The 26,411-nt window shown below is 42.0% G+C and overlaps 1 pseudogene; it reads left to right on the top strand.

Annotated features, from left to right (window-relative positions):
- The first annotated feature begins 4,150 nt into the window (after positions 1-4,150).
- On the top strand, positions 4,151-4,268 carry LOC126471686 (5S ribosomal RNA; annotated as a pseudogene).
- The last annotated feature ends 22,143 nt before the right edge of the window (positions 4,269-26,411 follow it).

The following is a 26,411-nucleotide window of genomic DNA, read 5'->3' as shown; positions in this document are numbered from 1 at the left end:
TTTCCGCTGGGTGTGGGATTACTTGTCCCTGTTGCATCGTGTATGTACTTCCGTAATTTGCCCACCATCATCTTATTCCATGTGAAGATACTTCAAGGACAGTCTGTCGCATTCTCCATGGCTGCATCAATCCGTTCTCCTTCGCATCGCTACTAAACTGAATGACGCTAATAGCAAGCAGGCGAGGGCCTGCGTATTTTCCAAGAGCACTTTCTTGATTTTGCTTCTTTGATCTTGAACGCGACTGCAGTTAAGCTCGTTACTAATTTAGTTCTTCCTACGTTGAGGACTACAGTTTACTCTGCCTAGTAATTCTCGGACGAACAGTCGTATTTTCGAAACACGAGTAAGCCTGCAGTGTTGTCGAGAGGCCTGGCGGATGGGCGTCGTGAGGCAACCTGCAGAGCGGCTCGAGACGAAGTGGAGGCAGGTGTTCCGTGTAAACACTGCCACCAGTATTAGCCTGGAAGGCAGCGTATTTAACAAACTCACAACACTCGTAATTTATATGCCTGGCGTGGCACGCCGCGGCGACGCACTGCTTTATGAAGCCGCCCGCTCGCAGGTTTTGTGTCGCTTCCTTAAGCAAATTAGATGTTCCAACTTCACGCCTACTTTACTGTGAAATCGGAACGCCTTCTGACGGCTAAGCGCTGTGCACTTGCGTGTCGCCATGCGACTGTGATGTCAGAACGCAGACGTTGCCTCTTATACACGAAATTTGGAAATTCATTTCGTTTTCATCGGTGGGTTTTCCCGGGGAATGGAACGCCATATTAAATCCTTCTTTCTTATCAGCCTTGTGCCACCGAGCGGCAAATTGCTAAGAACCGGCTGGAAATGAGGGGAAAATTTGTCTCGTTTCTCCCTGTACTGTATTCCCAGATTTTAATTTCGCGTACTTGAAATTAGACTTGAATGTCCGTGACTGTGATGACTCTGAATAGCGTATCGAATGAATGAAACCAGTTATATGTTTGCATGGCAATCTAACGCAGCAGCTGTTAAAATAAAGTGTTACTGGTTTCTCCGTCTTAAGCTTATTGCTATTAATTAAAGAGAACTTTACGCCAGACGCGTTTCGCTTTTATTTACGAAGCATCTTCTGTGGTCATTGGTGTTTCTGCCTCTCGTTCACGTATTCTGCAAACTACTGCTTTTTCGTTCGTTGTTAGCAGAGGTTGAGCTCGAAAAAAAAAACTTCGTTGTACATATACACTTGGCAGGTTTTTTTCCTTTTTTGAAAGCACCGTCCGCAGCTCGTGGTCGTGCGGTAGCGTTCTCGCTTCCCACGCCCGGGTTCCCGGGTTCGATTCCCGGCGGGGTCAGGGATTTTCTCTGCCTCGTGATGACTGGGTGTTGTGTGATGTCCTTAGGTTAGTTAGGTTTAAGTAGTTCTAAGTTCTAGGGGACTGATGACCATAGATGTTAAGTCCCATAGTGCTCAGAGCCATTTGAACAATTTTTGAAAGCACCTTCTCACACACTTCATTGGCGTTATTTGCACTTCACCTCACTTTATAAATAGAACTGCAGTTACATATGTTCGCACTCAGCACGGTATTACAGTGTTTATGTTTGTCAATTTTTTATGAAGAAATGCAAATACTGTAATACTGTGGTCAGTGCGAACACATGTAACTGCATTTGTATTTCAAAAGCGAGGTGAAGCGCAAATAACGCCAATGCAACGTAAGAGAAAGTGCCTTCAAGAAAGAGACAACAAATTGCAAAGTTCGTATGTAAAAAGAAATTTCTTTCCAGCTCGACTTCCGTTAAAATCTAGGCAAAAGCAGAGGTTTGCAAACTATACCAACGGGAGACAGAAACAGCAATGATCACAGAAGGTGCTTTGTAAATAAAAGCGAAATGCGTCTGGTCTAAAATTCTCTTTAATTAAGTGCAGTAGTTTTAAGACTGCGAAACTAATATTAATTCATCAAAAACCATTTATTTTTACCTTTTTTTTTACTGAACACTTATCTGATATGTATTCGTAGTTACAAAGCCAGAAAATAGTTCGTACTTTTTCTTAAACATCGTAGATGTTCATAGTTCTTTTTATTTTTATTTTGAATACCACAAGTCCTATACTTTTTTACTACAAAGAGCTACAACTCTCAGAGATAGTGTGAGTAGAGAATGCATTTCTCTATTGTCTTTTGCCGCGCGGTACTAGCAGAGCGGTCTAAGGCGGTGCAGTCATGGACTGTGCGGCTGGTCCCGGCGGATGGTTCAAATGGCTCTATGGGACTTAGCATCTATGGTCATCAGTCCCCTAGAACTTAGAACTACTTCAACCTAACTAACGTAAGGACAGCACACAACACCCAGTCATCACGAGGAAGAGAAAATCCCTGACCCCGCAGGGAATCGAACCCGGGAACCCGGGCGCGGGAAGCGAGAACGCTACCGCACGACCACGAGCTGCGGACAGGTCCCGGCGGAGGTTCGACTCCTCCCTCGGGCATGGGTGTATGTGCTTGTCCTGAGGATAATTTAGGTTAAGTAATGTGTAAGCTTAGGGACTGATGACCTTAGCAGTTAAGTCCCATAAGAATTCACACACATTTGAACATTTGAATATTGTCTTTTCGGCAGCATAAATATATCAAGGGTGACAGTATTAGATAATTTTTCTGGATACGAAACTTCTCAACGCAGCAAGATGTCAGTGGTCGTCATCATCATCATCATCATCATCCCCATTTCGTACCGTATTCAACATACTGTGTGATAAATGATCGCCATGCGTTTCTATTACCCGCTACGTCTTTGGCTTTATCGCTGAAGATTCTGTCATCCCTGAATCTACTTAAAGCGTTTCAAGCAAGGTGTTTCGCGATAACTGTTGTTTCATTCATTGTTCGTGTGTTTTATGGCGCAAATCGATTTATTACTGTAGCTGTTCAATAAATAGAAGACTGCTTACGCTTTTTGCTGAAATGTAACTGTACAAATAACTTCTTCATATTATCCTGTTCGAGTTCTCCTCTCTTAAGCCGAGGTCAATGTACGTCACAGAAAACCCTCAAAGAAGTCAAAGATAATTTTTAATACTTACGCACATAATTTTGTTTAGATTGCGTATTACTGTATTATTTCGTTTCAAAAAAATGTTCAAATGTGTGTGAAATCTGATGGGACTTAACTGCTAAGGTCATCAGTCCCTGAGCTTACACACTACTTAACCTAAATTATGCTATGGACAAACACACACACACATACCTGAGGGAGGACTCGAACCTCCGCCGGGACTAGCCTCACAGTCCATGACTGCAGCGGCTTAGACCGCTCGACTAATCCCGCGCGGCTATTATTTAGTTTTCCTTCAGCAGTCGCCACCACAGGATCTGTTCACAAGAGAAAGATAACGTAAAGATCAGATCAATGTACAAGAGTCCAATTTACAAGGCTGGTTATGACGTGACATCGTAAGAAGATGAATACATGTCACAACGAAGAAACATAAAAATCTGGGCACAACGTTTCTCGTTATAGCACGTCAAATTGAATATCGTAGCCGCTGACGTAAGATGAATCAGTCGTCTCACGGATCTCAGTCACATTACAAGCTAGCAAACCAGTTGGGCAATAAACAAATGAACTTTAATCATAATTAACAGGAATCTGTGTGATGTGATAGGTGTTTCAGGCCGGTAAAGAGTGAGACAATCAGCTCCTTACAGACGATTTGTGTTCAAGGTCCTGTCGACAGCTGCATCATTAGTGAAGGAGTACAATCTCGAACTGGGGAAGGACGAGAAAGAAGTCAGCCGAGCCCTTTCAAAGGAACCATCCCGACAATCACCTTAAGCGATTTAAGAAACCCACGGGGAACCTAAACCAGGGCGGCCAGATGGGGGTTTGAACCACTGTCTTCCTGACTATGAATCCACTGTCTTAAAACTACTTCACCATCTTTCTCCTCGAAACAAAATGACTCAGACAAACCTAACACGTACGGTGACGCCACGCTGCCAGGCGTGGTTGCTCGGGGAAAGGCCGACGTCATGCACAGCGTGTTCCGGCTATCCGTGCCGTCTAACTTATGTTTTGTTTACTGCGTGGGTCGGATTTGCCTCAGTGCGTGCCCGGGCACTCACCAGTGAATGTCAGTTGCGATTTACTGTTGCTTTATCTTTCTCCCGCCAACGGCCTTGCTGCAGTCGTAACACCGGTTCCCGTCAAATCACCGAAGTTAAGCGCTGTCGGGCTGGGCTAGCAGTTGGATGGGTCACCATCGGGTCTGCCGAGTGCTGTTGGCAAGTGGGTTGCACTCAGCCCTTGTGAGGCAAACTGAGGAGCTACTTGATTGATAAGTAGCTGCTCTGATCTCGTAAACTGACATACGGCCGGGAGAGCTGTGTGCTGACCACATGTCCCTCCATGTCGGTTTCCAGTGGTCTGAGGATGACACGGCGGCCGGTCGGTACCGCTGGGCCTTCCAAGGCCTGTTCGGACGGAGTTATCTTTCTACCATTCTGTAGTGAAGCTCTGTATTGAATTTATCGGTCTTTATTATTATTATAATTATTATTACTCGTATTAACATTAATCCCCCGTTAAGGATAGCGCTAAAACACAATCAATTTTCATGGTATTTTTTTGTCTCTTTCTTTTTTCTTCCCAAAATCCTCTCATATATTTACTGTGCTTCCTCTTCCTCTTTTCAATCCACTTCTTTCCGGTTTTCTTCTCTTTGGGGCCGGCCGCTGTCGCCGAGCGGTTCTATTCGCTTCAGTCTCGAACTGCGCGACTGCTACGGTCGGAGGTTCGAAACCTGCCTCGGGCATGGATATGTGTGATGTCCTTAGATTAGTTAGGTTTGAGTAGTTCTAAGTTCTAGGGGACTGATGACCTCAGATATTAAGTCCCATAGTGCTCAGAGTCATTTGAACTTCTCTTTGGGCGTTTGCTGAAATTTCTTTTTTCTGGCCTTTTCTCTGTAATTTTCCCTGTCTGTTATGTCATCCGTGAAGACGTTGAGTTTCGTTAGGTCTTCCATGGTTTCCTTTACCCAGTTGGTTTTCACTGTGTTAACTGTCACTATGTTAAAAATTTTCTTGCTCACTCATTTTTTGATCATCCTGTGTATGTCTGTGGAACTCTGCCCTTCTTTCCCTGAAGTTGTTTGTAATCGTCTCTGCCTGTTCGCGCAGTTCTTTTGTCGGTCTCTTTATCCAGATCCCCTCTTCCCGAACTAGCCCGAAGATCTTTCTCGGTATTTTCCTCTCTTCTTTCTCCATCTCCTTAATTTCAGTTCTTCCCTTGATTACTGATGTTTCTGAGGCATACAAGGACTGTCGTAAGACTACTGTACTGTAGTGTCATAATTTGGCATTGATGGAAATACTTCATTTTTGCAATGGTTCCATGTAAGTTTGTATGCTTTTTGCAGTTTTGTGATCCTTTCTTCATTGGATATTGCGTTCAATCCTGTTTTCTGTATAATCTCTCCCAGGCATTTGAAACTATCTACTTGTGTGATCCTTCCATACTTTGTTACTAATGTGTGTTTGTTTGTGGATTTTGTGTCCATGTATTACGTTTTTCCATGTGAGATTTGTTGTCCTGTTTGGACTGAGGTTGTCTCTAGAGCTTCCCTGGCTTATTTTCTGTTACTTGTTTTGATGGCTTTGTCATCGAGCTGAATCGCAACCGATGTTCACAGCAGAGTGCCCGGGCACGGACTAAGGCAGATCCGACCCACACAGTAAAGTGACCAGACGGCACCGACAGTCATAAGACGCTAGGAGTAGCGTCGTCTGCAACCGCGCTGCTGCTACTACCGCAGGTTCGAAACCTGCCTCGGGCATGGATGTGTGCTATGTCCTTAGGTTAGTTAGGTTTAAGTAGTTCTGAGTCTATGGGACTGATGACCTCAGATGTTAAGTCCCATAGTGCTTAGAGCCATTTGAACAATTTTTGAGTAACGTTGGCCACCTGCCATTCCCTGAGCAACCGAGCCTGGCGGGGCGGGGGCACCGAAACTGTTCATGACACCCTTGCGTACTTATACTGTTACCCGTTCCGTACTCTTTCACTTTCTCATACCTTTCAGTTAATTTTACGAATACTGAAGTGAATGCTGTTGGTTCTTGTTACTCCCCATGTGTAATGATTAAGCTGTTTACCCCCGTTCGTTCAGATAGTACATTATTTCCTACTCCTTTTATAGTTAAATTTAAGTTTTAATATATCTTTACGTTCCACAAATAAATACTGTCTCCTTATGTTTCTACCATTCCGACGATTGGGGGATCACTTATTTAAAACTTTTATGGAAACAAATTAATTCGATATTCCTTTAGTAATATATAATTTCATTTGGTTATTTCCTGTATAATGGGGAAGTAATTCTATTTTTTAATCATTAATACTTGTTGTTTTTGGGGGAAGAGAGCAAACTACGACGTCATCGGTCTCATCGGATCAGGGAAGGACGGGGAAGGAATTCGGCCGTGCCCTTTCAAAGCAACCATCCCGGCATTTGCCTGGAGCGATTTAGGGAAATCACGGAAAACGTAAATCAGGATGGCCGGACGCGGGATTGAACCGTCGTCCTCCCGAATGCGAGTCCACTGTGCTAACCACTGCGCCACCTCGCTCGGTAATTGTTGTGGACTGGCAAGACAGCCAATCCACAGTGACGGGTAGCCGGAAGGCACGCGTTTAAGCTCACGCAGGCTGGCGTGAGGTCTGGAACAGTTAAAGGAGTTGAGTCTAGTAAAATAAGTACGTAGCTTCGGGAATACTTAACTTTAATCCATAATTGGTGAACATCGGTCTGACGGTACATGCATCACAAGATTAATAGCAAATGATAATGGCGCCTTGCTAGGTCGTAGCAAATGACGTAGCTGAAGGCTATGCTAACTATCGTCTCGGCAAATGAGAGCGTAATTTGTCAGTGAACCATCGCTAGCAAAGTCGGCTGTACAACTGGGGCGAGTGCTAGGACGTCTCTCTAGACCTGCCGTGTGGCGGCGCTCGTTCTGCAATCACTGACAGTGGCGACACGCGGGTCCGACGTATACTACCGGACCGCGGCCGATTTAAAGGCTACCACCTAGCAAGCGTGGTGTCTGGCGGTGACACCACAGTAATCATTAATACGCTTTGTGTCATTTTATTTCTTCTCACTATTACTTTTCAGCACACAAACCAAAGTTGGTTATTTTCTTCACATACGTTCCGTGGCTAGAACTTTGAGACCGACAAGCTAAACGCTCCCTGTGCGACACCAGATACAATGACTTACCACCACTGGCGCGTTTTTTGTCGGACTGAGTAATAGTAGAGAAACGAATTAGTTCTAACGTGGTATGATTTTAGTGACCCACAAGTTCAACAGACTCTTTCAGAGAACTCATGGGTGTTATAAGCACTGTTATCAATATTAAGCTATAAACGGTACGGAAGCACTAAAAGCAATCACGGTATTTGTTAGGCCAAGAAATTGGTAGTGACAGCCTAAACCTAAATCATCAGATATATTTTTCTGCCATTTTAGAGGACTTACGTTGCAGCTCACATACGAAGTTAGGTGACAGAACGACATGTCAAGAAGCCATACATTTCAGTTGTTCCGATTCTTATCCTACATACTACAAGAACGAAAAGACAACGCTTCTTCGAGAGGTTCGACCAACGCTGTTGTTGTCTTGTGGAGAATATATTTTGAAACTACCACTTACTGTAGAACATGTGGCTCTCAGATGTGAGAGTATGTCGTTGATGGCTTGCCCTAAGAAGGCATTATTTACCTTAGTGATTTCTGGCGATTGTTCAGTAAAGGGAATATGTTGGTCTAGGACTGTTTTTCCTAGTTTGCACTCACAGACACTGTTCATGATTATCCGGAAGTAGTATTTATGAATGGATCTTAATTTATTATAAAAAAAACGAAATTCAGGATATCTGCAATTCGCCTTTGTGATTGTGCAAATTTTAAAACTTGCCTGTATTTATAGATATTTCCTCTATATTTATCCAGTAAGCGGTAGAAGCAAGAAAATCAGTTGTTACCCATTCGAAATTTTGTTTCTATTTGTGTCAACTATAAATAAGCCTCCGGAAAACGATGCTTATTTGAAGTATCTAACGTGGTGACAATTCGTCATACACATTTTCTACGTGAAAGAAGTGGGCTGCGTGTCTTACGTAAGGAGCATTGACTAGGTTCTGCCTAATTTCCATGTTTGTTGGAAGCTTGATAAAGTGGTTGATGATGAGCATCGGCGATTCATAACTTTTAATAAACAGCTTTAGTCTGACGAATAATTGTAATACAAACAAAACCTTTAGTAGCTGCTAAAGTTTATGTGAAATGTTGGAAACCAAATCACGAAGAATGAATAAAATATGATTTAAATGATGAAACACTGCAACATTTGTGTATTTATTCGTGCTTAGCACGACGCGTTTCGAAAATTTGTTCTCATTTTTAGGTGCAAACATTTACATAAGCATTTTGTGTGATGTTTACATATATGTTTTTCTGCCTCTCTTCCACTGGAGTCGTCTTTTAGACGTTATACTGTAATCGGAAAATCGCACGTAATAAATCTTCGGATATTTTTACAAGGTAATGTTAGAAATAGTAATTTTGGCTGATTGCCTATAGCTAGTGTGTCTCCTCCACGCCGCATCGAAACACACTCACCCAACCATCATTTACACTCTTTTTTGTGTAAGTCAAAATATGTTACGTAGATATTACGACTGGTTGGCTTCATAAAGATTTTGGATACAGTCGCAGATGTTACATTTTGTGTGGATCACGTTCTTCTACATACAGCTGTGAATTGTGAATTTTATCTTCGCATTTGATATATTGATCATGCTGTATACTATATTTTGTTGAAAATATTGAGCTGTGTGTATGAAGAAATGAACAAATTTAGGGAAATTGCTACAGATATTACATAAGGGAGAAACCCTTGAAGAAACTGCTTCACTATCTAGTTTGTCACTGAGAAATTTTCCCCTTGCTTGTTGCAGTTATAAAAATTTCCAGGCCTTCCATTGAAAGCATTATATGTGATCTCTGGAAGTAATGGAGTATCTTAAAATCGTTTTCTATTTTTTTGAATGGGTCTCCTATTACATAGGATAGAATGGGAGGAACTTTCATAGGAGATACACTGAACACATCACCTGTTAAACACATAACCAATTCACGAAATGAGCAATTGTAACATACTTAAAAAGCGACAGACATCTTGAATGATATAGTTGTAGGCTTTTCAAAAGCATGGATTATGATTGTGGCTATCGTTCAAAGATCGCGGTGTTACATCAAAGTCGGTAACTGCGAATGATTTGTGAGGTAACTGCGAATGGTTTGTACTGATCAGCCACTGGTTTCAGTCAGATATATTGTCCTAGTTAGTATAAATCCACTTGAAATGTAAACTTTTTCATTAAGTGCCCATATAATTGGGCTCAAATTTGACGTGAACCAGTTTGCTGTTCATGAGTCATCATATAAGCGATATATCTGTCTGATCGTATGATTAGGGGTGCCAGGTGATCTTCCTAGTGGGTCACAAATTCTCCCAAGATATCTTTGATTTCTGCGACTGGATGTTCTAGGATTCCTCGAGATGGTTCCTCTTGTGCATCGTTGGGATATGTAGTATATGCATGATGGACATCGGTTCATTTTGATGCTGATGTAAGACGGCATACAATTCGCCAGGATGATCCAGTAGCAGGACGTGTATCTTGCTCCCAAATATCGCCTGATCTCAAATCTCTCGATTCTTCTGTCTGTGGCATCTTGAAGGTGAAGCGTACAGCACTTACGTTATACGATTGAATAATCGGAGCAGCGAAATAGCTTCGTCAAGTTTTTCGAGATGATCTGTGTGTGTTTTAAAGAATTCTAAAATCGCTACAGAGACGGCTACAGTAATGCAACAAAATGCGGGGACGATGCGTGGCACACCTGCTTGTTAATATAGCCTCTGGGTGAAATGTGGGGCCAATTAGATTGGGACGTAATTGAAAAGTTTACATTTGAAATACGTTTGTACTAACTACTCGAATGTTTTGTTCTGAAGTCAATGGGTATTCGTAACAACACATTCGCAATTACCTCACAATCGGTTTGTTTGCGAACCCATGTTTGCCAGAACATTTATGTTTCGTTGTCGCGTACTTTCACCTCGATAGTTTTCGTTATAAATTATTACTAGCAGAAAAATTCTCCTGTCGGAACACAAGAAATCTGAATATGTTGCTGTTTATTTAAAAGACTATAACTGAAAAGTGGGAGTAAAGTTGCCTTACGCTACCTTCCTCAGCACCTTTAAAAGTTTTCCAAAAAATTTTGGCATGCGAACCTATTCGCGCTTTTTTTAACATGGAACTCACCTTCCACTCCCACAAGCTCACATAACTGTAACTCAATCTAATCCACTAATCCATCACTGTAAGTCGCTCATACCCATCCATTTCCAGTTGCCCTTTCTCACTCGGTCATTTAGCCGAACTTATTGTCATTATCTCTTTGTGTCTCTCTGTCATTGTGTCACAATCCTCTTCGTTCTCTCCTATTACTACATTCTCCTCTCACTGTCACTGTCTGCTTCTTGCTCTCTCTTACTGCTACTATCTCATTCCTTCCTTCCTACTGCTGTCGTCTCTTCTCACTGTCACTCTTTCTCCCTCCTTGTCATTTTCTTATACTCTGTCACTGGCTCTCACCCACTTCCACTGGCTCTTTCTTTTTATTCCTCTCCCCTTGACAGTGTCTCCTTCATTCTCTTCCTAGCACTATTCTATCACTGTCAAATATGTTCCATTGCCACTGTATACCACCTTTCTCTCACACTACCGTTGTCTCATTCGCTCTTTCTATAACACAACCACTGTCTACTATCTTCCAGTATTTATTACTTCTCAGTCTCTTTGTCATTGTCACTGTCTTCTCCTCTCTCAGCATAAAAAAGCACGAATTTGTTCCCATGAAAAAAATTTTGGGGAAATTTTTAAAGGCAGAAAGAAGCAGCTCGTACTCCACTTTTCCGTCAGTGCATTTTAAATAAACGGGAACATATTCGTATTTTTTGTACTCCCATTGGGGTATTTTTTCCGCTGGTTCCCTTCTTTTCCCTGCTGCAGCAGGGCATTTAACTCATATGAAAAGAGATGTACTGATCAGTAAAATTTAGATAGTTTATTTATGTTAAACTAAGTAAAACTAATTTTACTCTTAGACCTGATTTTACGCGCAAAAAATTGAGAATGTGCTTCAGTACTACAATATGGGGTTCCCAGACGACAACGAAGATAGTTTACAGGATATTTCTCCATGCTACGGCACTTTATAAACTCCATTTTCGCCTTACACCGGATTTTATGTGCGTCGTTTTCGTGTAGAAGTACGGATAGATCGGAGAAGAGGACCTATCCACTATTTTCGAATCCGGCTGTTTTGTACTATGACATGTCGTCTTTTAGCAGTGTTTCATTCTGACGGACAACGAATGTTGGGTAAAGAGGTTCAGATATTTTCCACTCTAATGTTTTAGTCATACGTTCACCTGAAGATGTGGCTTTTAGTGCCACGAAACCGGTAGTGATCCAACAATAAAGAACTAAATAGACCTGAAGTGATTATTAATACCCAAGATGTCTGCTCATAGCTGTGGTTGCCTCACCTACAAGGTTTTGTGCAGTATTTAGATTTCGCCTCATACCGGGTTGAAGTAAGATAACTGAAGCGAATAAAGATATCAGGAAAATTTCCAAGGTTGTTCGAGATCGTAATCTTACTAATACATCGCAAAAATTTTAGCCATTTGCTGTGCATAGCCGTTTTGGAATCCTCGGCTGGGGTTTGGTTCGGTGGTGACAGCGAAAATACAGAAAAAAAAAGAATTGCGGTTTTCCGAGAAACCGCCTGTGAACTAATAGCGCCTACATAAGTCCCATAAAGCCCAACTTAGACCACATCAAATGCAAAAAGAACCAACAGAGTTGTTCCATTTGCCTAAGCAGGAAGAAGTGTGAAATGTTCATACTTTGAACCTGTAGTGTAGAATAGTGACACGAAGACGCTCTTTCTGTTGAGGAAACAAATGGTCCCTAGTCCAATGCCTATCCTAAACGCTTGAGCTTAACTTTTCAACTTTTCATCACCAACAGAACCCGACGTCTCAGCACCAGAAACTCCCGTTTCTAAGCGCGGTGTTTTGGAACATGTTAGGTACGCATGCACACCAATACACCCATAATCTGAGCACCAAACAGCCATGCTCTTATGAAAGTATTGTGTTACACTAGAATGGGGAAGGCTTTTCTATTAATTTTGTGGAATTTTTAAAGTCTCTTCGACTGCGAGACCAGTATATTAGAGAAACACTGGGAATAAAATAAGTTGACGGAGAGACGGAGTCGTCTTGAAGTAATCTTTGCAGTATTTATTTGTAGACCCGTGGAAGAGACAAGAAGATGAGACTATAAAATGAGATATTCGAAAATAATAGCGCTTGGTGTGCGACCGAGTGCTTCACTGCGTAGTACTTCTCTGTAGCATCGATCTGACTTAACTTGGCAGAACTCTTGCGTGACTGCGTAAAACTGCGTATAAACGAAATGAAGATTGGCTGACATTTCGGAATTCGGACTTTATATACGCTATTGATTAACACCAACTCTGTAGTTGCCCGTGGCTATGAATGTCTTCTGCTAAGCCACCCGCCCGAATCACGGCAGCAGTCTTCCTCTTCTCCAACGATCACCATCTCTTATGTCTGCGCTCCAGGCTCCGCAGGAGAGTCGCAGTTATGATTGAAATCGATTGGAGAATGAAATTGGAAATTGAAGCCGTGCGGCTGGGGGGCGACGCTTTCTCGGATCTCAGATGGCCACAGCGCTGCGTGCGTCTTTGGGCAAGTCACATCACGTAGAATTTGCCAACACTCGTATTTTACGATCACATCCGAATACCGGAGATTTGCAATATTTTGAGTGTAGATTGCAGCCTGCCTTAGGCAAGGAAGCCATACATGTGATACGCTCTTCGGATACTTCATGCTGGATATCGAAAAAATGAAAACACCTACGCTGGCAGGAAATGATGATGATGTTTGGTTTGTGGGGTGCTCAACTGCGCGGTCGTCAGCATCCGTACGAAGTTCCAATTTTTACACAGTCAAATTTTTACACAGTCCAATTGTCACGAATGATGATGGTGATGATGATGAAATGATGAGGACAACACAAACACCCAGTCCCTAGGCAGAGAAAATCCCCAACCCGGCCGGAAATCGAACCCGGGGCCCCGTGATCCACAGGAAGCAAAGGAGGAAACGATGCGAACGTCTGGGCATGGACTCAATATTTTCTGGGACACGTTTTCTCAGTTACTTGTAACGCCTGTCATGTTATTTTGTTCTCTCCTTGTATTATAAAATCTCTGGAAATCGTTATGAGCAGTTAGTAAATGATCGTTGTTGTAGTATGTCCATCTACTCTTCTGTCTGCCGAGGACGACTGTATGGCGGTATGCAGAGTTCGAGCGGAAATTTGGTCTGCTAAGAACTACAACGGAAGAGAGCCAAACTTGCTAATTAAGATATGGCCATTTTGCAAAAGGATTGTTAGCTCTAATTGCTGTGCTTAACATGCTTCTAGAGAGATCATTTTCTAGGAAAAAAGTTCAAAAATTTCGTTGTAGAGAAACCATTTCCAAATCTCTTGTAAATCAGGTACTTGCAACGAAGATGTTTCGTTTATGGGAAGAGCATAAAGCTAGAACTTCCGACCAATTATAAATAAGTATAATCCGAGAACTCCATTTTTTTTGCACTCTCCACAAACAGTAAATGTTTATCCATGGAGAACATGAAAAGAGGTGTGCAATTCAGAAAATGTATTTCCAACTGTGACCCAAAATCAAGGTTTTGCAATTGCTTGTATTTTCAGGGGTCCCATGATCTCACTTAAAAGGCAGGTAACTGTTAAAGTCCGTGAAACCATACATGGTGACCATTTTATTCATTGTGGCAGCCATTATTCGAAGAAGGGAATAGCAATTTCCATAACAATAATAATGGTCCTTTGCTATAGGGCTGCAAATGTCCTATATAGGTTATATCAACATGACGGTAACTAACACTTTTTCACTGGTGTACTTAAACACTGAATTTGATTTTCATGTGATGGAATTTTGTGGAAAAAAATTACCTTCTTCCTACACCTCTATGTGCTCTTTTGATAAGACGCAATGGTTTTACATCGTACTGGGTCGTTGCTGATATTTTATCCTAATCCAGCAATAATATTGTTTAATAAAACAAGATAAAATTTATCTGTAGAACTATGTGGCAGTTTCTTGTTCAGCACTGAGTAGTGATGTGGGCCGAGCAAATGTCCAATGGGCAGGACAATTATAAATGGGCGTTAGCCCGGGAATTTGCCCAAAGCAGTTTTAAACGCCCAAAATCTGGTCATTTATAAAAAAGTAAATTTAAAGTTTTTACTGCTGGAATGTATAATTTACTCATTAAAATAAAGGATTGGATGATACTCCCGATATTAGAAGTTAGTAAATGTTTACATTCAAACATACGTACGAGACCTGTTCAAAAAATCCTGGAACATTGTCCGCAAAATTTTTCTAAGCTTACTGTTTACTTATTGTTCAAATGGTTCAAATGGCTCTGAGCCCTATGGAAGTTAACTTCTAAGGTCATCAGTCCCCTAGAACTTAGAACTACTTAAATCTAACTAACCTTAAGACATCACACACATCCATGCCCGAGGCAGGATTCGAACTTGCGACCGGAGCGGTCACGCGGTTCCGGACTGAAGCGCCTAGAACCGCACGGCCACACCGGCCGGCCGCACAATTTCGCTTACGTTACATGAGCGTTGTCGGTAGACGTCGAGGGGCATTCTGAAAGAGGGTCATCTTTAACTTCCGTCCGGCCATTTTTAAACCGTATGAACCATTCGTAACACCGAGTACGTATTAAGCATTCATCACCGTAGGATTCCTGCAATATTTGATATCTCTCTGTAAAGGTTTCCTTGAGTTTCACGCAAAATTTAATGTAGAGGCGTCGCTCTTCTAACTCTGCCATCTCGAAATTCGCAAACGTACTACTGAATACAGCGCTGAACAATAGACATACAACAATGAAATTTCTCGCAGTTACACATTAAACACAGACGCGTGCAGGGATCAGGGATGCCAACCGCATTCCACTCAAACACACACCACTGGCTCGAAATTACGAACATTCTGGAATTTTCTGAACAGACCTCGTATGTCATTCATTGTCCTTTTTATTTTTACCAGTCCTGCTGCCCCCCTCCTCTCTCTCTCTCTCTCTCTCTCTCTCTCTCTCTCTCTCTCCCTCTCCCTCTCTCTATCGTGCGCCCCCCCCCCCCCCACTCCCCACACAAACCGCATTTAGCTTGAACAGCTGTGTAGTGATAAGTCGCTATAAAAAACATTGTCCTTCGGTCATCGCTTTGTAATGTAATCTGTGTAAAATCTCTGAATAAGAACTATTATTGATAGTAAAATTATTACTGAATGTCTTCAAGAGCTGGCATGTGTTTCTTGATAACATATGTATTCTTAAATGTTAAACTATTTTCAGTGAAAAAAAAAACAAAAAAATGCTTTATTGTCAGATGTATCAACATCTGAGGCAGACTATAGTTTTCTGTGCTGCTCCTTTCATTATCTACTTTGTATGACTGCACAGCTGTGAAGCTAAAATGAGAACACTAATATAAAAAAGATTTAATAACAAAAAATATATGTCCAACACCCTGGAATCGTTAGATTCTTCGAGAACTGGCGATTCTTGGGCTTGTGGAATCGGAATCGGAAAATGACCCTTCCCTAATTAAAATCATTATGGATGAGCCTTTTTACTGTAATTTTTTTGCAGTGGTAGAGTGTAAGTAAAACTACTACCTACAGGCTACCTTCTTAATATAAACTACACTTTATTTCAAGAATTAATTTTTAACCTGAGTTTAGTTTCTTTGTTACATACTACCCCAAGAATTACCTCATTAAAAATTTATAATTATGTTTACAGTCCAGTTTATTTCTCCTAACTCTCAAGCAGCTTTTCAACTTGGTTACCCAACCACTACAGAAACAGTGTTGCAAAATACCTTATCCAATAGAAAATATCAGTTCTAAGGAAATTTTAAAGCGCGGCCTACCAATTAATCTTTAAAATTCATAAACCCCGGGCATATATGAATTTTGGACATTTGTCTAGGTATTTACCCTGGGCATTTGCCCCCACGTATAAATGCCCAAGCGTTTTACATCACTAGCAATGAGTAATAATTAGGAAAGTCTTGACGAGACCTTCTTCTTATTTTGTCCTATTTAGTTTATTAATTAAATTTTTTGCGATTAGCAGCTTCCAGAATATCAATGAGCGCCGGTATGTGTTTATAACATCTTTATGAGGTGGTATTACCGAACATCCCCAAGCCGACGCTGTTGCTTGGGTCCCATGCTCTCACTGCAAGGGCAGGTAAGGAAGGAAGCTAACCTATGTTCCACTTTGTTACTTTGTGTACAAGGTTTCATCGTCGATATTCGTATCTTCACTGCGTTTGTTTTAGGCACTTCATCTAAATTCCGGCCTTTAATTACGACAGTAGCTGGTCGTGCGAAAAAAGTTTTTATGCCATCAAAACCACCAGTTAATGGAACTCACTCATAAATACAGACTGTATACAGTACATGGAACACCTGGCCTATGTGATCTACTCCTCTCGAATACACAAATAAACAATGATAGGTTTACCTCGCATCTCCGCTTGGATTCCGTTGCATGCGCTGTCCCGTCACGTCAGTCTCTACTATAAATGAATATCTGTTTGTTATACATCAAGTTGGATGTATGGTATTTTCGACATTTTCCAGCCATCTCTAGTTGTAGGAATTATGCCGAAGGTTGTTGCTATTTATAATAACAAAAATGATGAAACGTATCGTGAAATTGTCAGTTTGTCGCCAGTTCAGTGGCATACGGACATCTTAAACCACAAACTACCCTGTACACTGTTATTGGTGTCAGTACCATAGAACACGCCTCAGCCCTTGTTCACAGAGAATAAGACGGTCCGGTGAACCGTCCTCTGTCTTCTTCCCGCGTCACGTTGAGTTGAATGCTACTGTACTGCAGGGCTGTTGAGAGATTTCTCTGGAAATACTGTTACACGGCACATACGTATACACACCACCAAATAATTGGCTTTAAACCTCTTGAATAAACCTTTTAACGTCACGTTCCGCTCCGTTCTTCGAGAAGCGAAAGCTTCCCCATCTCTCTGCATCGGAGAATCTCAACATATTCTGGATTTGTGGGGCACTCGTCACCGATTGCGTGCCAAAGAAACAAATGTGACACTAACGACGGACTATCGACTGTTGACTGCAGCTATGTGCTTTCATTACGCACCAATCTGACAACTGTTTAAAGTTATTAGCCGGTATACGAGATGGCATCCTAGTAAAAGAAGCTCAGCTCTCTCGACCAATTCTGCAAGAATCATGATTACCTTGCGGGCTTTCATAACAATATGAAAATGCACGAAATGAGGTGGCCCTCAACTATGTACCCTCCGACTCAACGTTGAAATATTAAAAGTTTTGGCTGGTTTCGTTGTCTAGGGGCTGGGATACGTAGTTGCCGCATTACAGGCCAAATACTGCTGAGTCTACAGTATACGATAAGAATACACACATGAATCGAATGGTCGAAGGTTTCTATCACTCGGGAATTGTGAATGTAACATATAAATTTATAAATGAAAGATTGTAATTAAATAAAATCTGCAGGTACGATATTAACGATTTTAAATGATGAGTACGATAGTAGAAGTACTTTTGAGAATGCGGTATATTTCTGCAAAATACTTATTGGTGTCGATGGTCCAGCAGTAAAATAAAATATAAGTTGAATAACAGGGAAGCAATAGATTCCTACAGCACGTAATTAGTTATGAACAACAACACAGCTCGCGAGATATTCACTTTTAAACGCACACTACGTCTTCAGTGTAGGAGCCACGGAGATCTCACAAGTGCACAAGTCGGCACTCCAAAGTATTTCTATCTGCCGCGTCACGCGCAAACCGCTCCACACTCTTCAAGTCTCTCTGCGACTCCACGTCCGTCGCGTGGTCGCGTGCAGCAATTTCCGTCTCCTGTGCGACTGTCACTCGCGCCGCCCTGTTCCAAACTACCTCGTGTCCTCTCCGGAAACGATGCTCCTCCACAACTTCAATACGTCTCTCCTAGTAATGCGCGTTGTAATTGGCTAGAGCGCTCCCTCGATGTCTCCAAGCCAATGTGCACTCACAAACACATTGAAGCACATACCAAACACTGGATTTACATTTAAATAACTTGAAATTAAATAAATATTCCTACAGGTGGACCATAAACACGCTCTAACGCACATTAGATACATAAACAAATTAAATAAACATATATCAAAGGAATAGGACAAAAGGTAGGCCAGTAGCCTTATGTCTCTGTGCTTTCCAAAACACAGTAAATATTAAACCAATTTCTTCATGAATAGTATATATCGGATATAAACAAGAAATAGATGAATAAATGTATTTACGAGCATGCTGCTACCGTTTTTCGTGTAACTGTGGAGTACTTATGGCCTGACGCGATCGTTAGTAATCGGCCACTTTGACCTCCAATAACTCATGTACTATTCAAGTTACATACCTGTACTTTATGCCAATTTAGGTTTACACTAATAACTTTCTAAAGACATGTCTATCGACGAAATCGGATGAAGCGTTTAGATTTTGCAAATTCGTACTCGGTGTTACTTGTACTAAACTAAACTTTAAACTAATAAAGAAATTGAAAATCTGATTACACTATCAGAATCGTCGTGCAAATAATACTGATGTTTATTTTCGAGGTATCATGATTGTCTGGCTACTATTAATTTCTATACGAACTGTGTCCGCAGCTCGTGGTCGTGCGGTAGCATTCTCGCTTCTCACACTCGGGTTACCGGGTTCGATTCCCGGCGCGGTCAGGGATTTTCTCTGCCTCGTGATGACTGGGTGTTGTGTGATGTCCTTAGGTTAGTTAGGTTTAAGTAGTTCTAAGTTCTGGGGGACTGATGACCATAGATGTTACGTCCCATAGTGCTCAGAACCATTTGAACCATTTTTTTATACGAACTGTGAAATGTCTGCCATTAAGGTTTCACAAAGTCCGCCATCTTTGGCCCTCCCGGCACACAGCGTCACCAAGGAATTCCCAGCCACGTGCTCGATGGACCACGTGGTTTGGCCGTTGCGAGGCACCACGCGGATGCTAACGAGATCGGCCCTGCCGCCGGCGCGAGCGGTGACCGCCAAATCTGAACTTAGAATATTTCCAGGGCGCCGCAACTCGCCCATTACCTCACAACCTCATGTACCACTCTGAACAACAAATCATTTACATACATACTCCGCAGCCGGCCGGTGTAGCCGTGCAGTTGTAGGCGCTTCAGTCTGGAACCGGGTGCCCGCTACGGTCGCAGGTTCGAATCCTGCCTCGGGCATGGATGCTTGTGATGTCCTTAGGTTAGTTAGGTTTAAGTAGTTCTAAGTTCTAGGGGACTGATGACCACAGATGTTAAGTCCCATAGTGCTCAGAGCCATTTGAACCATACATAATCCGCAAGCGTGCGCGCTGGAGGTTATCCTGTACTACTACTACTACTCATCTTCTTTTCTTTTCCACTCGCAAACAGGGCAAAGGAAAAACGGCTGTCCGTATGTAGCCGTACAAGCCCTAATCCCTCTAATGTTAGCTTGGTGATCCTAACGAGAAATGTATATTGGCAGTAGTAGAACCGCTCTGCAATCAGTCTCTAGTGCCGGTGCTCTAAGGTTTCTCAATAGCGCTCCTCGAAAAGAACGTAACCATATGTCCATTAATTTGCATTTGAGTTACCAAAGCATCTCCGTAATACTGGGGTGTTGTTACCTACCGGTAGCAGATCTAGCAAACCGCCCCTGGATTGTTTCGATGTCTTCATTTAATCTGACCTGGTGCGGATCCCAGACATTCGGACAGTGCTCGAGAGTGCTCCACGAACAATTTGTTGATACGAATGGCATATTACAATAGGACGGATGCAAATATGCGTGTAACTTTATTGGAGAGTTAACATTACGTTATCTGAGATATTTCGGTGCGACGATCCGAGGCAACGATGAAATGGCGATTTTCCCGTACAACTGTTTCACGAGTGTACCGTGAGTATCAGGAATACGGTAAAACATCATATCTCCAACATCGTGGCGTTCAGAAAAAGATCCTGCAAGAACAAGACCAACGATGACAGAGGATCGTTCAACATGACAGAAGTGCACCCCTTCCGCAAATTGCTGCAGATTTCAGTGCTGGGCCATCAACTAGTGTCAGTATAAGAACCATTCAACGACACGTCATCGATATGGGCATTCGGAGCAGGAGGCCCACTCGTGTACAAATGGTTCAAATGGCTCTGAGCACTATGGGACTTAACATCTATGGTCATCAGTCCCCTAGAACTTAGAACGAATTAAACCTAACTAACCTAAGGACAGCACACAACACCCAGCCATCACGAGGCAGAGAAAATCCCTGACCCCGCCGGGAATCGAACCCGGGAACCCGGGCGTGGGAAGCGAGAACGCTACCGCACGACCACGAGATGCGGCCACACTCGTGTACACTTGATGACTACACGACATAAAACTTTATTCGTCGACTGGGCCTGTCATCACCGACATTGGACTGTTAATGAGTGGAAACATGTTGCCTGGTCGGACGAGTCTCGTTTCAAATTGTATCGAGCGGATGGACGTGTATGGGTATGGAGACAACCTCGTGAATCCATGGATCCTGCGTGTCAACAGGGTACTGTTCAAGCTGGTGGAGGCTCTGTAATGGTGTGGTATGTGTGCAGTTGGAGTGATATGGGACCCTTGATACTGTAGCGTCGCCGCTATTACGCGACTGCAAATTTTTGCAGTAAGTTGTGTTGCTTTATGGCTAGCTGTTTTGGAAGCCTGCAGTATAGTAGCATTCAGCGGCGGCCGACTTGTGGCCTGCCGTATGCGTCATAGCCACACATGTCGCTAAAGCGGACTGTGAGAATGCACACTGTGGCGCGTACTAAAATCACTTATTCACCTCACCTAAGAAACTAAACAACTATGTTAAATAGTATCTGTTTTATTCCAAATTTGGTACATGACCTTTTGTTATTCAGACTAAATTTGTGTCAAAATTTGGTACCGCTAACTTTAATAGTTTGAGAGATATAAAAAACCCATTAAAAAGTACTTAGCCGGCCGGTAGTGACCGAGCGGTTCTAGGCGATTCAGTCTGGAACCGCGCGACCGTTACGGTCGCAAGTTCGAATCCTGCCTCGTGCATGGATGTGTGTCACGTCCTTAGGTTAGTTAGGTTTAAGTAGTTCTAAGTTCTAGGGGACTGATGACCTGAGATGTTAAGTCCCATAGTGCTCAGAGCCATTTGAACCATTTTTGAAAAAGTGCTTAACCGAAACATAAAGAAAGTAAATTCAGATAGGAATAATAACAGTTTATATTTCTTTTGTTATTTGAAAACAGTAATAGCACTCTCATTGTGCTGATTTATTTTATAAAGATTTTCAGTTCTAAACATTTGATAATTTTTCTTTTGTAGTGAAAATAACAGTTAAAAAGTGAATATTTATATTTTGCGTTAGGATGAGAATTAGTGTGTGTGTGTATGTGGGACATACGTCAAATTTCAATTCTGTATTGTATTACACCTTACGTAACTAGCAAGTGTTACGTCACTAGGGTCTCACGAAAAGTGTAAATTCCCCTAACTGACGGATGACGTATGTCTACGAATGTTTGCTTTTGTAATAAGGCAGCCAGAAAGGTAATAAGAGGATAATCAGTTCTAAAGTATATTTCAAGCATAGTTTTCGTTTGGTTTGTTTGTTGGAACATTTTGTTAATATTTACAGCATGAGATGACGTAAATCTCTCTGCGAATGTTCACTGGAGTAAAACAGTTCAAGCATATGATCTTGAAAGATTGATCTCATTGACTGTTCGTTTTGATCAACCAATCAGAGTAAAGTCTTACCCGCACATTGGAATGAGTTATATGCCCTAAAAGCAACGGCATTCACAGTCGTGGACTAGCTGCCGGACGAGAAGGTCGTGTTAGACTTGTCCGGAAAAGTTATTTATAAAATAAAGAAGTGACTGTTACTTCGCGTTCGGTTTATACCGCCGTGCAATCAGATGTTTTTACGGACAGTTCTGTGAAGTTTGGGAGATTTTGTAGTTTTTTCTTGTAGAGAAAACCGTGTGTGAAACCATCGGACTTTCTGATGAATTCTGCGCGGCGTGTTCAGTATGCATTTACAGAACATTTTTTGGCGAGCATCTTCCTTTGAAGAATCCACTAAAAAGGACCTAGTGTGAAACTCATTTCGTAGCAGAGTATTGACTGTATTAATCTCGTAATATTTCGGGTTGGTCTTAGTACGTTTCTGGTTGTCTTGTGTGTGATATAAGCTGCATGAACTAGTAGTAGATGTGCTATCGACGTAAATGTGGGCTTGTTGACACCATAACTAAAAGACAATAAAAACATTAGTATCGGGAAGCGGACATTTTCAATGAAGGAAGGAAGCATCCACTTTTGCCCGTTATTACTAGAGATTTACACGTTTATTTTGTTGCCTGAGTTATATGGACTATGCAATCGTAAGTATAGACGATGGTTTTCTTCAACGCTGCATTTAACATCGTCTACATAGTACCTACGAATGCCGAGCAACGGATGGTGAACCAAAGCTGTACTGAGATAGGTGTACATTAATTTGCAGCTTGCTTCACTCAGTGCTAGCGAATTTTTTAACACCGCTACGCCGCAATACGTCTAGATACGACTCTGACTTGTGACACATACGTAAGCATCCTGTCTGATTACCTGCATCCATTCATGTCCACTGTACATTTCGACGGACTTGGGCAATTCCAGCAGGACAATGAGACACCCTACACATCCAGAATTGCTACAGACTGGCACTCTTCTGAGTTTAAACACTTCCACTGGCCACCAAACTCCGCAGACATGAACATTATCGAGCATATCTGGAATGCCTTGCAACGTTCTGTTTAGAAGAGGTCTCCATCCACTCGGTAATCTATCGGATTTATGGACAGCCCTGCAGGATTCGTGGTGTCAGTTCCCTCCAGCACTACTTCAGACATTAGTCGAGTCCATCGCGAGGGCCTTGTACGATATTAGGTAGGTGTACCAGCTTCTTTGGCTCTTCAGTATATAACCGCTTAATGATAACATTGTTTTGCTGCGTTTCGCAGCTAGACTATTCTTTTTCTGCCTATTAACAATGTAATGCGATGTGTAACATCTTCGTACATCAAAAATTTTTCAGAATTTGTTTAGATCTACCTATGATCATAAGGTTTACACATAAATCTACTCAGAGCATATTTTCATCCCTGTGGCACTGGAAATTCGTGGAATTATGAAACAGAAGTTGAAATAAAGCTATTTCTTGTGTAAACATGACGTTTCAGGCAGCGTTCCACGGGGAGAGAAATCGGTGATATTTTAAGCACAGTGGGAGATATAATGAATACGGGCGCCAGGCGCATGCGAACATGCCATCAAAACTCACTACTCAAATCGTAGCTTAAAGAAGTGCGAAGGTGAGTGTGCGATTAACTTAGCAATGCCATCCTTCAGGATTTTATACGTATGAGCAACACTAAGTTAAAACAAAGAACAGATTGACTGTGTCTTTATAATTTATGCGAAAATGGGAATAAGTATCAAAATGAAGTCTAGCACAAGTTTGTAATGTTAGACTTCAATGCACAAATACGAAAGAAGAAAATCTGGTACAATCCGTATCTTCTGAGTAAACGTGAGGTTATTGTTTCTTCCCCTTTAAAATTTGTGTGATTATTAGATGCATTTTAAGAAAATAATTGTTCTGTGGCATTTTAACGAGTTCGATTTTCAAATTTCCATGATATAATATATGTTACAGTTGAACTGGTTCAAATGGTTCAAATGGCTCTGAGCACTATGCGACTTAACTTCTGAGGTCATCAGTCGCCTAGAACTTAGAACTACTTAAACCTAACTAACCTAAGGACATCACACACATCCATGCCCGAGGCAGGATTCGAACCTGCGACCGTAGCGGTCGCTCGGCTCCAGACTGTAGCGCCTAGAACCGCTCGGCCACTCCGGCCGGCTACAATTGAACTGATGAGAGGTGTTGCGTTAATGGGTTTTACACGTATTATAGCTGTACCCTACTTTCAGGTACTTTATACAAAAAAATTCTATGTTATTTGCATTAAGATTAAGGTGACATGTACAAATTCGTGATACATACTAAAGAAATAGGAGCATCTATAATGGTTGTGGTTTATAGGGGCGTATAGGTAGTAAAAACAAGTTCAAAAAGATTTGAAAGCTGTATTGTTTACTCTTTCTTTCTTCACCATAGACGAACTTTTGAAAGTTAATATTTGTGTATCGTTTGTCCGTATTTGTACATGCGCATGTATTTCAAGCAATCGCATGCAATTACAATGAGAAGCAAAAAGATTGCCCGGCCCGAATAATTTAGAGTCCAAGAACAGAGCACTGCGCATGCCCAAGTTCAGAACCGCCAGTGTTAATAACTCTAGCGGTCTGTGGAGATTCAGCCTGGTGTTTACATCGTCAAAAGTAAGGAAAATAATAGTTAGGATACACTACATGTAGAGATTCATTGCAATTTAACTGATTGTATCATTTCTTTTGCAATTCATTATTCGAGCACGTGGAAATGTAAGAACTGCACATTGGTAGAGTTACTAAATCGATGAGCTTTTCACATCTGTTTCAAAGGCTGAGTAGACAGTTGCGAGCCAGCCGCCGAGCGGGTGGACGTGTAGCGAAGTCCGACGTTCTGCCGATACAAACAACGGTTATGTCGCCGCGTACCACCTTAGTCTGAGTTGCTAGCTGAGGCTTGTACGCTTCACCATATTGTTTTGGAATTGGTATGAGTATTTCAAATTATCAAGGAAAGATACGATTTGATTTGGATTTGACCGTAATTCCATACGACCTAAGGCAATTGAATTCATACTGCGGCTACATGAGAAAGTAGGAGTATTTCCAGAAGACATTGTGATCATTCACTTATCTTGTTACAAATACTGTGCTTCTGCACATGAAAAATACTGAAATATGCTGGTCTCTTGTGGAGGGATGTGGTGGTGCGTAAAGTTTAATCATTCTTATAGAACACTTAATGACGTTATTGTGTCTTATGCTGGCTTGGCTATTCGCACAATTAGAATTTTTCACTTTCGTTTGAGTTCCCTGCTGAGGAAATAAATTCTGCTCTAAAAGGTTATGGTAGATCATGTCGAACATTGCAGAACCATATATAGAACCTGTCCTCAACGGAGTGCGACAAGTAAATATCGAACTTCAGAAGCACATTCCGTCTTTTATAAATGTGTGCGAGTATCGTGCTCTTGTGATTTATGGTGGGCAACCTCGGACATGCGCGTTGTGAACATCTACTGAACATATTCGTGCAGAATTTAACAGAAGGCGCTTTCCGCAGATCCCTACCGGTGAGGCTCCTAGTCTAAGCCCTGTAACAGTACGTTTTGTTATACGCTGATGCCACGGCCGTTCGCGATCTCCGTGAACAGGAACTGTCCGGACAGTCGGTAGAATCCTGGACGCAAGGAGACTCGAATAAGAATGTGGCGCTTCAGTCTGGAACCGCGGGACCGCTACGGTCGCAGGTTCGAATCCTGCCTCGGCCATGTATGTGTGTGATGTCCTTAGGTTAGTTAGGTTTAAGTAGTTCTAAGTTTTAGGGGAATGATAACCTCAGATGTTAAGTCCGATAGTGGTCAGAACCATTTGGACCATTAAGAATGTGGAATTACCTTCTGTCCAGGGCAAGCAGATAATAAAACCATTGAAATTTCATGTGAGCACCACCTCGTCCATTAGCGATATGGATTGTACTGTATCACCATCTGGTGAACATCACACTGAGCAGTGGTCGCAAGAACAGGATAAAGTAAATAAGCTATTTCATGATGATAGCATCTCCGGAAATGTAATCGAACCAGTCATACCGGTGGCACACAGTGAAGGAGGAACACAACAGGAATTATTCTATCCCCGAACGATGTTTAACGCAACAACGGAGAGGGAACAGAGGAGGACAAAAATGACCAAGACTCGAACCATGGCGAGGAAATAAATAAAGCAAACGTGCAGTATGTGGACCTGTGTGCACGAAGAGAAGTGACACGTTGTGATGATG

Source organism: Schistocerca serialis, chromosome 3, assembly GCF_023864345.2.
Source record: "Schistocerca serialis cubense isolate TAMUIC-IGC-003099 chromosome 3, iqSchSeri2.2, whole genome shotgun sequence".
Lineage (NCBI taxonomy): Eukaryota > Metazoa > Arthropoda > Insecta > Orthoptera > Acrididae > Schistocerca > Schistocerca serialis.
Note: the sequence above shows the minus strand (reverse complement) of the source record. Positions and strands in the feature narration are given on the sequence as shown.